The sequence below is a fragment of the Leuresthes tenuis genome, unplaced genomic scaffold, assembly GCF_036924035.1.
Source record: "Leuresthes tenuis unplaced genomic scaffold, fLeuTen1.0.hap1 SCAF_17, whole genome shotgun sequence".
NCBI classification, from domain to species: domain Eukaryota; kingdom Metazoa; phylum Chordata; class Actinopteri; order Atheriniformes; family Atherinopsidae; genus Leuresthes; species Leuresthes tenuis.
Window position 1 is genome coordinate 28,812,686 of NW_027325371.1, and position 10,983 is coordinate 28,823,668.

The following is a 10,983-nucleotide window of genomic DNA, read 5'->3' on the forward strand; positions in this document are numbered from 1 at the left end:
CAAAGTTTGTTGTTTATTGTTGAAACTTCATCAGAAGTGAAGAAATAAATGAATGCCTATCAACAAATGTGGGATCTAAACTCTACTGCTTCCTCTAAAATAATTTCTTTTCTCAATTCAGAAATGTGTGTGTGTAAGTCACAACACCCGTGACACCAAAACGGCTTTCTTTTCTCTCTTTTCTCTACACTCTGCACTATGAGCACACACACCAAATCAGAAAGGCTTTTTTCTCTCTTTTCTACATTATGGACTGTGGGGACACAAAAACGCTCTCTCTTTTTTTTTTTGATTGTGTGCCAGGGCGTTGTCTCACGTATTAGATTATGCTTAAGATACGAATGGGTTTATCAGTCACATCAGAATCCATACATACTGATCCTCCCGTAATAAAATGGTCGGATCTTATCAAACACACTTTGTTTCTTGTGACAATCAAGTCAGCGAAACAGCGTATACACGTCAAGACACTGAATCAAGTTTGCCACAAGCACTCATAAGTTTGGCAGTATTGCTCTGCCGTCAGCAATCATACACCCATTTTATTTTCGTGAGACGTGCAGGCACCTGTTCATCTACTGTTCTATCACTATGAATTAGTTTATCTATTATCAATAAGGATACTTCTACAACTACTATCAAAGTATGTCCAGACTTCTTATGTTGTCAGTTGCTATATATGAATAAGTGGGTAGCTACTGACAAGCATTAAGCATGTCACACAGCCCAAACATATAACATTTCAGGACACACCACACAGTTAACAACCACAGTGAAGTGTCAAAGCCCAAACATTCAACAGGACACTTACACAACACATTCAAATCAAACAGTCAGACAACATACAAGAACATATACCCCAGCCGGCATTGCTCCCTGCCTATTTTCCTACAGCTCACTATGTGTGCGCACACCTTTATTCACAAACTCTTCAACTTATACTCTTTTACCGAAGCTGCTACAGCTCGATTGGCCGAATACCCTTAGATCCTATTTCGGTGAATTTGACATCTGCCTTACATGTAACAGATTAGCGGTTTAGCAGTTTTAATTTAGTTTGAGTGAAGGAATTCATTTTATAGCAAAATCCGAAATCGTGAAGCACTCATGAAAGTAAGCTTATTCTCGGATTCCTGAAACTTTAGATTTGCTCTTTCTTTTACTGCAAAGTACAACGTTGTTTTTTTTGTTTAAATCTTTCTAGACATGGTAAATATGAACGACAAAGCAGTTTTAACATAGTTTGAGTGAAGGAATTAATTTTATAGATAAAATCCCAAGAGTCTGCAGAGAAAAGAGAGTGAATGCGAAGTAGACTTTAACACGGCTATGGGAGCGAGCCGAGTGTCGGCTAACCGGGAGAATTGCTTGAAAGAAACGCGACACTGAATGAGCGGTCAGAACAAAGCCTCAATACGGGATTCTCGTGGTGTTTTTGTTGCTGCCTTGTCTTTTGCATAGAGTAAAAGACAAGGCAGCCATCGAAGAGGGCCCGATTGTTCCTACTTGGTCAGCCGAGGAGCAAGGGGGGGGGGGGGGGGGGGGCAAGCGTCTCAACCAAGCAAAGCTCACCACGCCTGATGCCCTGCTCCCGCAGTGACGCATAATCGTACTCTGGTTTCTCTTCATAACATACAAGTCTTTCGCCTTTTACTAAAGACTTCCGTGGAGAGCAGCACTAATGAGTTGTTTCTATTATTGGCAGGCTTTACCTTTGCGGGTGAAGCCCTTTCTGTCTGTGCAAAAGAAATCTTGCTACTTTGCAGAGTGACTTCTCTGAGTAGAGTCGCCTTACTTGTTGCGACTGTGCCGATGTTCGAAGCTGGAGTGCAAAGTTGTTGCTTGAATGGTGCTTGCTGGAGCATGCGGGAGTGCAAAGTTATACCATTTAAAAGGGCTGAAGAGTGCTCAGTGCAGCGGGTGGGCGGAGGTGCAACGTGACACTCTGGCCACCTATGGCCATAAAAAGAACACTGCTACAAGTGCGCATTGTGCCAGCAAGGGCCCTCGGACCTGAAACAGTGGATAGTTATCGCTTCTCTGCCTTTTGGCTAAGATCAAGTGTAGTATCTGTTCTTATCAGTTTAATATGTCCTCTATACGAGGACAACATATTAAATGGATTTTTAATAATAGGAGTTGAAAAAGAAGCTTGCTCCGTTCACTCCAAGCCTCGACCCGGTACTGCAGTGCCGCTGGGAACGGTGCGCTCTCCTCTGCTCTTGTGAAAAAGCAAACAGCGGTGCAGGATGGAAGTTTCAGGGAGCCCAAGATGAAACTTTCTTTTAATCTGCTGAGAAAAGAGAGTGAATGCGAAGTGGACTTTAACACGGCTCTGGGAGCGAGCCGAGTGCGGGCTAACCGGGAGAATTGCTTGAAAGAAACGCGACACCGAATGAGTGGTCAGAACAAAGCCTCAATACGGTGTTCCCGTGGTGTTTGTGGCTGCCTTGTCTTTTGCACAGAGTAAAAGACAAGGCAGCCATCGAATAGATTGTTTCTACTTGGTCAGCCGAGGAGCAGGGGGGGGGGGGCAAGCGTCTCAACCAAGCAAAGCTCACCAAGTAGGAACAATCGGGCCCTTTTCGATGGCTGCAACACCTGAAAGAGATATTGATGCGAGACCCGATCAAATGCTTTTTCAAAGTCTAAATTTAAGATGACAAGCCGGGTGTTTCTGTCTCTAGCGTAATCAATGATGTCTCGAATCAGTACGAGGCTGTCGGTGAGTTGTCTCCCTGAGATGGCACAAGCTTGGTCTGGGTGAATTACCTCCTCTAAAACAGAGGACATCCGTGTCGCTAAAACCTTGCTAAAATGTTTACAGTCAAAGTTTAAAAGTGTGATGGGCCTCCAATTCTTTAGGTCAGTCTTATCATTTTTTTTATAAAGTAGAGTCACTATTCCCACTCTAAAACTGTCAGGCAGTCGGTCGAGTTTTTCAAAATCTTTAAAAACATCTAAAATGTCTGATGATAAAAGGTCCCAATAGGTCAGATAGAATTCTGCAGGAAGCCCGTCTAAACCCGGAGCTCGACTTCTCTTAAAACCTGTTAGGCATTTTTTTAACTCTAAAGCAGTAAAATTCTGTGTCAAGTGTGCATTCTCTTTTACGGTTTTGTCAACGAATTTTAAGATTTCTGCCGATGTTTCCAAGTGCACTGGTTTCTCTTTGTACATGTTACTATAAAAGGTATGTACAGTTTCAATCATCTCTTGTGTGGATTTTGTTAAAAACCCATCTTCTCTTTTTAGATTTTGAATACACTCCTTTTTATTTATAACTTTCTTTCTTTTTCACCTTCCTCAATTTCCTGCTCCCTGCTTCTTACAAAAATTCCTTTACTCTTTATTTCTGCTAAAACTGACATTTCCTTTTTGACATCTTTGATTTCTTCTTTAAAGTCTATGCCACACTGATTTAGTTTAAAGTAGCGCTGTAAGCGTTTATGTAGTCCCATCATACATCTATTGTCTTTCCTTTTTTTACGTTTACCTTGCTGTTTAAAAAAAGTCTGGGTCGTTTCCTTCACCATTTCCCACCATTGTGCATGTGTTTCGTAGAGGTCTTGAAGGGTCTGCCACTCTTTATAACATTCCCTGTACTGACTGACTATGATTTCATCCTCCAACAGGGAACAGTTGAGTTTCCACAGACCACTTCCTACCGTCACACCAGAAGGGGGTGAAAGGGTGCAGGAGAGCATAAGGTGGTCTGAAAAGAAAACAGGGGTTAATCTAACATCAGTGGGTGGGCAATCTCTAGTAAAGAAATAATCAATGCGAGAGGCTCTGGTGCCATCATGACTAAACCAGGTGAAGCCCTCCTCTCTGGGATGCATGGTTTTAAAACAGTCAGTAAGCTTAAAATCCCTGCATATGCCCTGAAGTAAAATCGAAGTCTTATCCACTTTAAAATCTACCCCTGCTCTTTTTCTATCTTTCCTGCTCAAGATACAGTTAAAATCCCCTCCTACAACTAAAGGTACTTGCCCTAGCATGTAAAGCTGTATATCTTCTAAAAGGTCATACCTTTCATTTTTTCCATTGAAACCATGAATATTTAAGAGGTTAAAGTCTTGCCCCATAAAATTCAAGTGTGCTAAAAGTGCCCGTCCGTCTCTCACCACTGTGCTACCTTTCACCAGAACATGCAGATTTTTAATTAGAATGGCCACACCATCATTTTTATTTTGATTTGAGCCACTCCATATCGATAAATGGGGCCACATTTCCTCCCATTGTCTATGGTTTTTTAAAAAAGGTAGTCCACATTCTTTTATTAAAAACACATCTGATTTTATGGAGTCTAAGAAGGATAAAATACTCTGGGCTCTTGTCTTTGATTTCACACTTCTCACATTTAGTGTTGAGAAGGTGAGAACCATTAAAAGCATAAAGGAAAGTAGGTATGTCATTTTCGTTTTTCTAAGTTATCAAAACAAATTACACACAGGTTATTTCTTGGGAAACTAGCTCTTCCTTCATTTCTTTAGGTGAAAAGTGAGTAGGGTGATCTATATTTCCTTTTCGGACTCTCGGTGTTGGCCTCTGACGCAATGTTGCATTTAACTTTGAGTCCCTGGGGGTTGATTGCAGAGCTGAAGTTAAAAAGGAGACCTCATTTGGTGAGTCGGAGGGGAAGACTCTAGGTTCTTCCACTGAAGAACTGTCTGAAAGGGACCTAACCCTTCCCCTCTTCTCTGATACCACTGGGGAATCAGAGGCTCAGATGCCGTCCTCTTCGGCTGTTGACCTTCGGGGAGGTGAGTATCTTCACTAGACTCCCCTGTCTGCTCTTCCTCCTCATTTAGCGTAGCTCCACCCTCTGCCTTTGAATTCTCACAGACTTCAACACTGAGTGGTGAGGCCTCTACAGGCCCCTCCCCTTTTTGCTCCTCACTTCCAATCCAAGCTTTTGGCGGGAAGTTTGAATTTATTTGGTCAACCTCTTCACTTTGTTCACCAACTGCCACCTTTGGTCCTTCTCTTTGTTGGCTTGACTGTGGCTTTACCGTCTTTAATTTGTTGGCAAAAGATTTAGGGCAATCTCTGAAGAGGTGATTTAATTCTCCACAGAGATTACATTTCCTGCCATTTGGACACTCTCCAAAAGTTTGCCCAATTTCTCTGCTCTTCCCACATAACACCTTGGTACAAGCCTCAACCAGGTGCCCATGCTCACCACACTTGCGGCAGAACTTGGGCTGCCCCTGGTAGTGGATGTAACCTCGGTTTTCAAGGTGGCCAGAGTGTCGCCCAACCACTGCACTGAGCACTCTTCAGCCCTTTTAAATGGTATAACTTTGCACTCCCGCACGCTCCAGCAAGCACCATTCAAGCAACAACTTTGCACTCCAGCTTCGAACATCGGCACAGTCGCAACAAGTAAGGCGACTCTACTCAGAGAAGTCACTCTGCACAGTAAGAAGATTTCTTTTGCACAGACAGAAAGGGCTTCACCCGCAAAGGTAAAGCCTGCCAAAAATAGAAACAACTCATTAGTGCTGCTCTCCACAGAAATCTTTAGTAAAAGGCGAAAGACTTGTATGTTATGAAGAGAAACCAGAGTACGATTATCCGTCACTGCGGGAGCAGGGCATCAGGCTAGTTGGCATAGCCACCTTCCCCATGGTGAGCTTTGCTTGGTTGAGACGCTTGCTCCCCCCCCCCCCTTGCTCCTCGGCTGACCAACTAGGAACAATCGGGCCCTATTCGATGGCTGCCTTGTCTTTTACTCTGTGCAAAAGACAAGGCAGCAACAAAAACACCACGAGAATCCCGTATTGAGGCTTTGTTCTGATCGCTCATTCGGTGTCGCGTTTCTTTCAAGCAATTCTCCCGGTTAGCCCACACTCGGCTCGCTCCCATAGCCGTGTTAAAGTCTACTTCGCATTCACTCTCTTTTCTCAGCAGACTCTTGGGATTTTATCTATAAAATGAATTCCTTCACTCAAACTATGTGAAAACTGCTTTGTCCTTAATATTTACCATGTCTAGAAAGATTTAAACAAAAAAAACAACGTTGTACTTTGCAGTAAAAGAAAGAGCAAATCTAAAGTTTCAGGAATCCGAGAATAAGCTTACTTTCATGAGTTCTTCACGATTTCGGATTTTGCTATGAAATGAATTCCTTCACTCAAACTAAATTAAAACTGCTAAACCGCTAATCTGTTATATGTAAGGCAGATGTCAAATTCACCGAAATAGGATCAAAGGGTATTCGGCCAATCGAGCTGTAGCAGCTTCGGTAAAAGAGTATAAGTTGAAGAGTTTGTGAATAAAGGTGTGCGCACACATAGTGTGCTGTAAGAAAATAGGCAGGGAGCAATGCCGGCTGGGGTATATGTTCTTGTATGTTGTCTGACTGTTTGATTTGAATGTGTTGTGTAAGTGTCCTGTTGAATGTTACATGTTTGGGCTTTGACACTTCACTGTGGTTGTTAACTGTGTGGTGTGTCCTGAAATGTTATATGTTTGGGCTGTGTGACATGCTTAATGCTTGTCAGTAGCTACCCACTTATTCATATATAGCAACTGACAACATAAGAAGTCCGGACATACTTTGATAGTAGTTGTAGAAGTATCCTTATTGATAATAGATCACTAATTCATAGTGATAGAACAGTAGATGAACAGGTGTTTGCACATGTCTCACGAAAATAAAATGGGTGTATGATTGCTGACGGCAGAGCAATACTGCCAAACTTATGAGTTCTTGTGGCAAACTTGATTTAGTGTCTTGACGTGTATACGCTGTTTCGCTGACTTGATTGTCACAAGAAACAAAGTGTGTTTGATAAGATCCGACCATTTTATTACGGGAGGATCAGTATGTATGGATTCTGATGTGACTGATAAACCCATTCGTATCTTAAGCATAATCTAATACGTGAGACAACGCCCTGGCACACGATAAAAAAAAAAAAAGAGAGAGAGCGTTTTTGTGTCCCCACAGTCCATAATGTAGAAAAGAGAGAAAAAAGCCTTTCTGATTTGGTGTGTGTGCTCATAGTGCAGAGTGTAGAGAAAAGAAAGCCGTTTTGGTGTCACGGGTGTTGTGACTTACACACACACATTTCTAAATTGAGAAAGGAAATTATTTTAGAGGAAGCACTAGAGTTTAGATCCCACATTTGTTGATAGGCATTCATTTATTTCCTCACTTCTGATGAAGTTTCAACAATAAACAACAAACTTTGTATTATGAGAAAGAACCAGACTCATTCTTCAGGAATCCGAAAATAAGCTCTATTTTATGAGTTATGCACGAATTCGGATTCTCCTATAAAAAGAATTCATTAACACAAACCAAGTTAAGACTGCTTTGTCCTTCATATTTATTCATGTCTAATCAAGTTTCAACGATAAACAACGTTGTACTTTGTAGAATGAGAAAGAACTTCTTCAGCAATAAGCATCTCTCGACATATGACGAAATACAGATTTTGCTATAAAATTAATTCCTTCTATCAGCCTGACTTAAAACTGTTTGTCCTCCTTATTTATCCACTTCAAATCAAGTTTCAACAATTAAAAAAAATTTGTAGTTTGAGAAAGAACAACTTAATCTTCAGCAATCAGTATAAAAAGAGGTGCAAATGCCAACCATACATACCTAAAAGGTGGAGCGGAAGTATTCAGCTGCAAGTAGGAGTGAATGTTCGACCATAATTTGTAAAAAGCGGGTAAGAAAAGGTTCGAATGCCCGACTATATATTAACAAAAGCGGGAGGAGAGGTCTTCGGATGAGAGTGGGTGAGAATTTCCAACCATAATCTATAAAATACGGTGAAAAAAAATATGTGAATGCCTCATAGAACACTAAAAGCGGAAGTGTTCGGCTGCAAGAAGGTGTGAATGTCCGACTATATTTGGTGAAAAGCAGGTGAAGCAAGGTCTGAATGCCCAACCTTACATCATCAAAAGCGAGATCAGAGGTGTTTGGCTGCAAGAAGGCCATAGTTTGCCAAAAGCGGGTAAGGTGTGAATGACCGACTAAATATCAACAAAAGTGGGGGCGGAGGTCTTCGGATGCAAGTGGGTGTGAATATCCCACCATACAAGTATGGTGGAGAGGAAGCTGTGAATGGCCGACCATAGTAAAAGGCGGTTGAGAGAAGGTGCGAATGTCAAACCATACATAATCAAAACAGGGAGCGGAGGTGTTCTGCTGTAAGAAGGTGTGAATGTCCAACCATAGTTGGTAAAAAGCGGGTAAGAAAAGGTTAAAATACCCGACTGTACACAATCAATAGCAGGAGCGGAGTTGTTCGGCTCCTAAAAGGTGTGAAAGTCCGACCATGGTTTGTAAAAAGCGGGTAAGAAAAGGTGCGAATGCCCGACAATGTATGATCAAAAGAGGGAGTGGAGGTTTTCGGCTGCAAGAAGGTCTGAATGTCCAACCATAATTTGTAAAAACCGGGGAAGAAAAGGCTCGAAAGCCCGACTATACACCATCAAAAGTGGGAGCGGAGGTGTTCAGCTGCAAGACGGTCTGAATGTCCATCAATAATTGCTAGAAAACATGAAAGAAAATTTTCGAATATCAAACTGCACATGATCATAAGCGGGAGAGGAGGTGTTCAGCTGCAAGAAGGTGTGAATGTCTACCCATAATTACTGAAAAATGGGAAAGAAAAGGTGCGAATGCCTAACCATACATCATCAAAAGAGGGAGCGGAGGTGTTCCGCTGTAAGACGGTGTGAATGTCCGACCATAGATGGTAAAAAGCGGGTAAGAAAACGTTAAATTACCCGACTGTACACAATCAAAAGAGGGAGCGGAGTTGTTCAGCTAAGAGAAGGTGTGAAAGTCCAACCTTGGTTTGTAAAAAGCAGGTAAGAAAAGGTTCGTATGCCCGAATATACACCATCAAAAGCGGAAGCGGAGGTGTTCGGCTGCAAGATATTGTGAACGTCCGACCAAAGTTTGTAAAAAGCAGTTAAGAAAAGGTTCGAATATCTAACCAAACATAATCAAAAGCGGGAGCAGAGCTGTTCGACTGGAAGTAGGTGTGAATGTCAGATCATAATTTGCAAAAAGCTGATGAGAAAGGGTGAGAATGCCCGACTATACACCATCAAATGCGGGAGCGGAGTTGTTCGGCTGTGAGTAGGTGTGAATCTCCAACCATAATTGCTGAAAAATGTGTTAGAAAAGGTAAGAATGCCGGTCCATACATCATCAAAAGCGGGAGAGGTGGTGTTCGGCTGCAAGTAGGTGTGAATGTCCATTAATAATTGCTTTAAAACATGAAAGAAAATGTTCGAATATCAAACCTTACATGATCATTAGCGGGAGAGGAGGTGTTCAGCTGCAAGAAGGTGTGAATGTCCAGCCATAATTACTCACAAACGGGTAAGAAAAGGTACTATTGCCAGACCATATATGATCAAAACAGGGAGCGGAGGTGGTTCAGCTGCAAGAAGGTTTGAATGTCCGACTAAAGTTTGTAAAAAGCGGGTAAGACAAGGTGTGAATGCCCGACAATGTATAATCAAAAGAGGAGCGGAGGTTTTCGGGTGCAAGAAGGTCTGAATGTCCACCCATAATTACTGAAAAATGGGTAAGAAAAGGTGCGAAAGCCCAACCGCACATGATCATAAGTGGATGAGAAGGTGTTCGACTGCAAGTAGGTGTGAATGTAAGATCATAATTTGTAAAAAGCGGGTAAGAAAAGGTAAGAATGCCCAACCATAAATTATCAAAAGCGGCAGCAGAGTTTCGGCTGGTATTTATCAATGTCTAGATAGATTTCAACAAAAAACAACGTTGTACTTTGCAGTAAAAGAAAGTGCAAATCAAAAGTTTTAGGAATCCGAGAATAAGCTTATTTTCATGAGTTCTGCACGATTTCGGATTTTATGTATAAAATGAATTTCTTCACGCAAACTAAGTTAACACTGCTTTGTCCTTCATATGTACCCATTTCTACATATATTTCAAGCATAAACTTCCTCATATTACCCTGAATGAGAAAGAGCCACACTTGTGATTAAGCCATACCTCCCTTATGAGGAGTTCTGCATGATTTGGGATTTTATCTATAAAATTAATTCCTTCACTCAAACTATGTTAAAACGGCTTTTACCTTCATATTTATCAATGTCTCGATAGATTTAAACAAAAAAACAACGTTGTACTTTGCAATAAAAGAAAGAGCAAATCAAAAGTTTTAGGAATCCGAGAATAAGCTTATTTTCATGTGTTCTGCACGATTTCGGATTTTATGTATAAAATGAATTCATTCACTCAAACCAAGTTAAAACTGCTTTTTCCTTCATATTTAATAATGTCTAGATCGACTTCAACAAAGAACAACATTGTATTTTGCAGTAGAAGAAAGAGCAACACTGAAGGATCAGGAATCCGAGAATAAGCTTCTTTTCATACGTTCTGCATGATTTGGGATTTTATGTATAAAATGAATTCCTTCACTCAAACTAAGTTAAAACTGCTTTGTCCTTCATATGTACCCATTTCTACATATATTTCAAGCATAAACTTCCTCATACTACCCTGAATGAGAAAGAACCACACTTGTGATTAAGCCATACGCCCCTTTTGAGGAGTTCTGCATGATTTGGGATTTTATCTATAAAATCAATTCCTTCACTCAAACTATGTTAAAACGGCTTTTACCTTCATATTTATCAATGTCTCGATAGATTTAAACAAAAAAACAACGTTGTACTTTGCAGTAAAAGAAAGAGCCAATCAAAAGTTTTAGGAATCCGAGAATAAGCTTATTTTTATGAGTTCTGCACGATTTCGGATTTTATGTATAAAATGAATTCATTCACTCAAACCAAGTTAAAACTGCTTTTTCCTTCATATTTATCAATGTGTAGATGGATTTCAACTTCTTCTACTGCAAAGTCCAATGTTTTCCTTTGTTGAAGTCGATCTAGACATTGATGAATATGGAAGGACAAAGCAGTTTTAACTTGGTTTGAGCAAAGCAATTCATTTTATAGCAA

The 10,983-nt window shown here is 40.9% G+C and overlaps 3 non-coding genes across 3 annotated transcripts; 2 read left to right on the forward strand and 1 right to left on the reverse strand.

Annotated features, from left to right (window-relative positions):
* The first annotated feature begins 1,609 nt into the window (after window positions 1-1,609).
* LOC140274165 (U5 spliceosomal RNA) lies at window positions 1,610-1,723 on the forward strand. Its single transcript, XR_011908143.1, has one exon. It is a non-coding gene; the product is annotated as a U5 spliceosomal RNA (small nuclear RNA).
* A 308-nt stretch (window positions 1,724-2,031) lies between these two features.
* On the forward strand, window positions 2,032-2,215 carry LOC140274289 (U2 spliceosomal RNA). The gene has a single exon (XR_011908256.1). It is a non-coding gene; the product is annotated as a U2 spliceosomal RNA (small nuclear RNA).
* A 3,245-nt stretch (window positions 2,216-5,460) lies between these two features.
* Window positions 5,461-5,574, reverse strand: LOC140274337 (U5 spliceosomal RNA). Its single transcript, XR_011908301.1, has one exon. It is a non-coding gene; the product is annotated as a U5 spliceosomal RNA (small nuclear RNA).
* Between the last annotated feature and the right edge of the window lie 5,409 nt (window positions 5,575-10,983).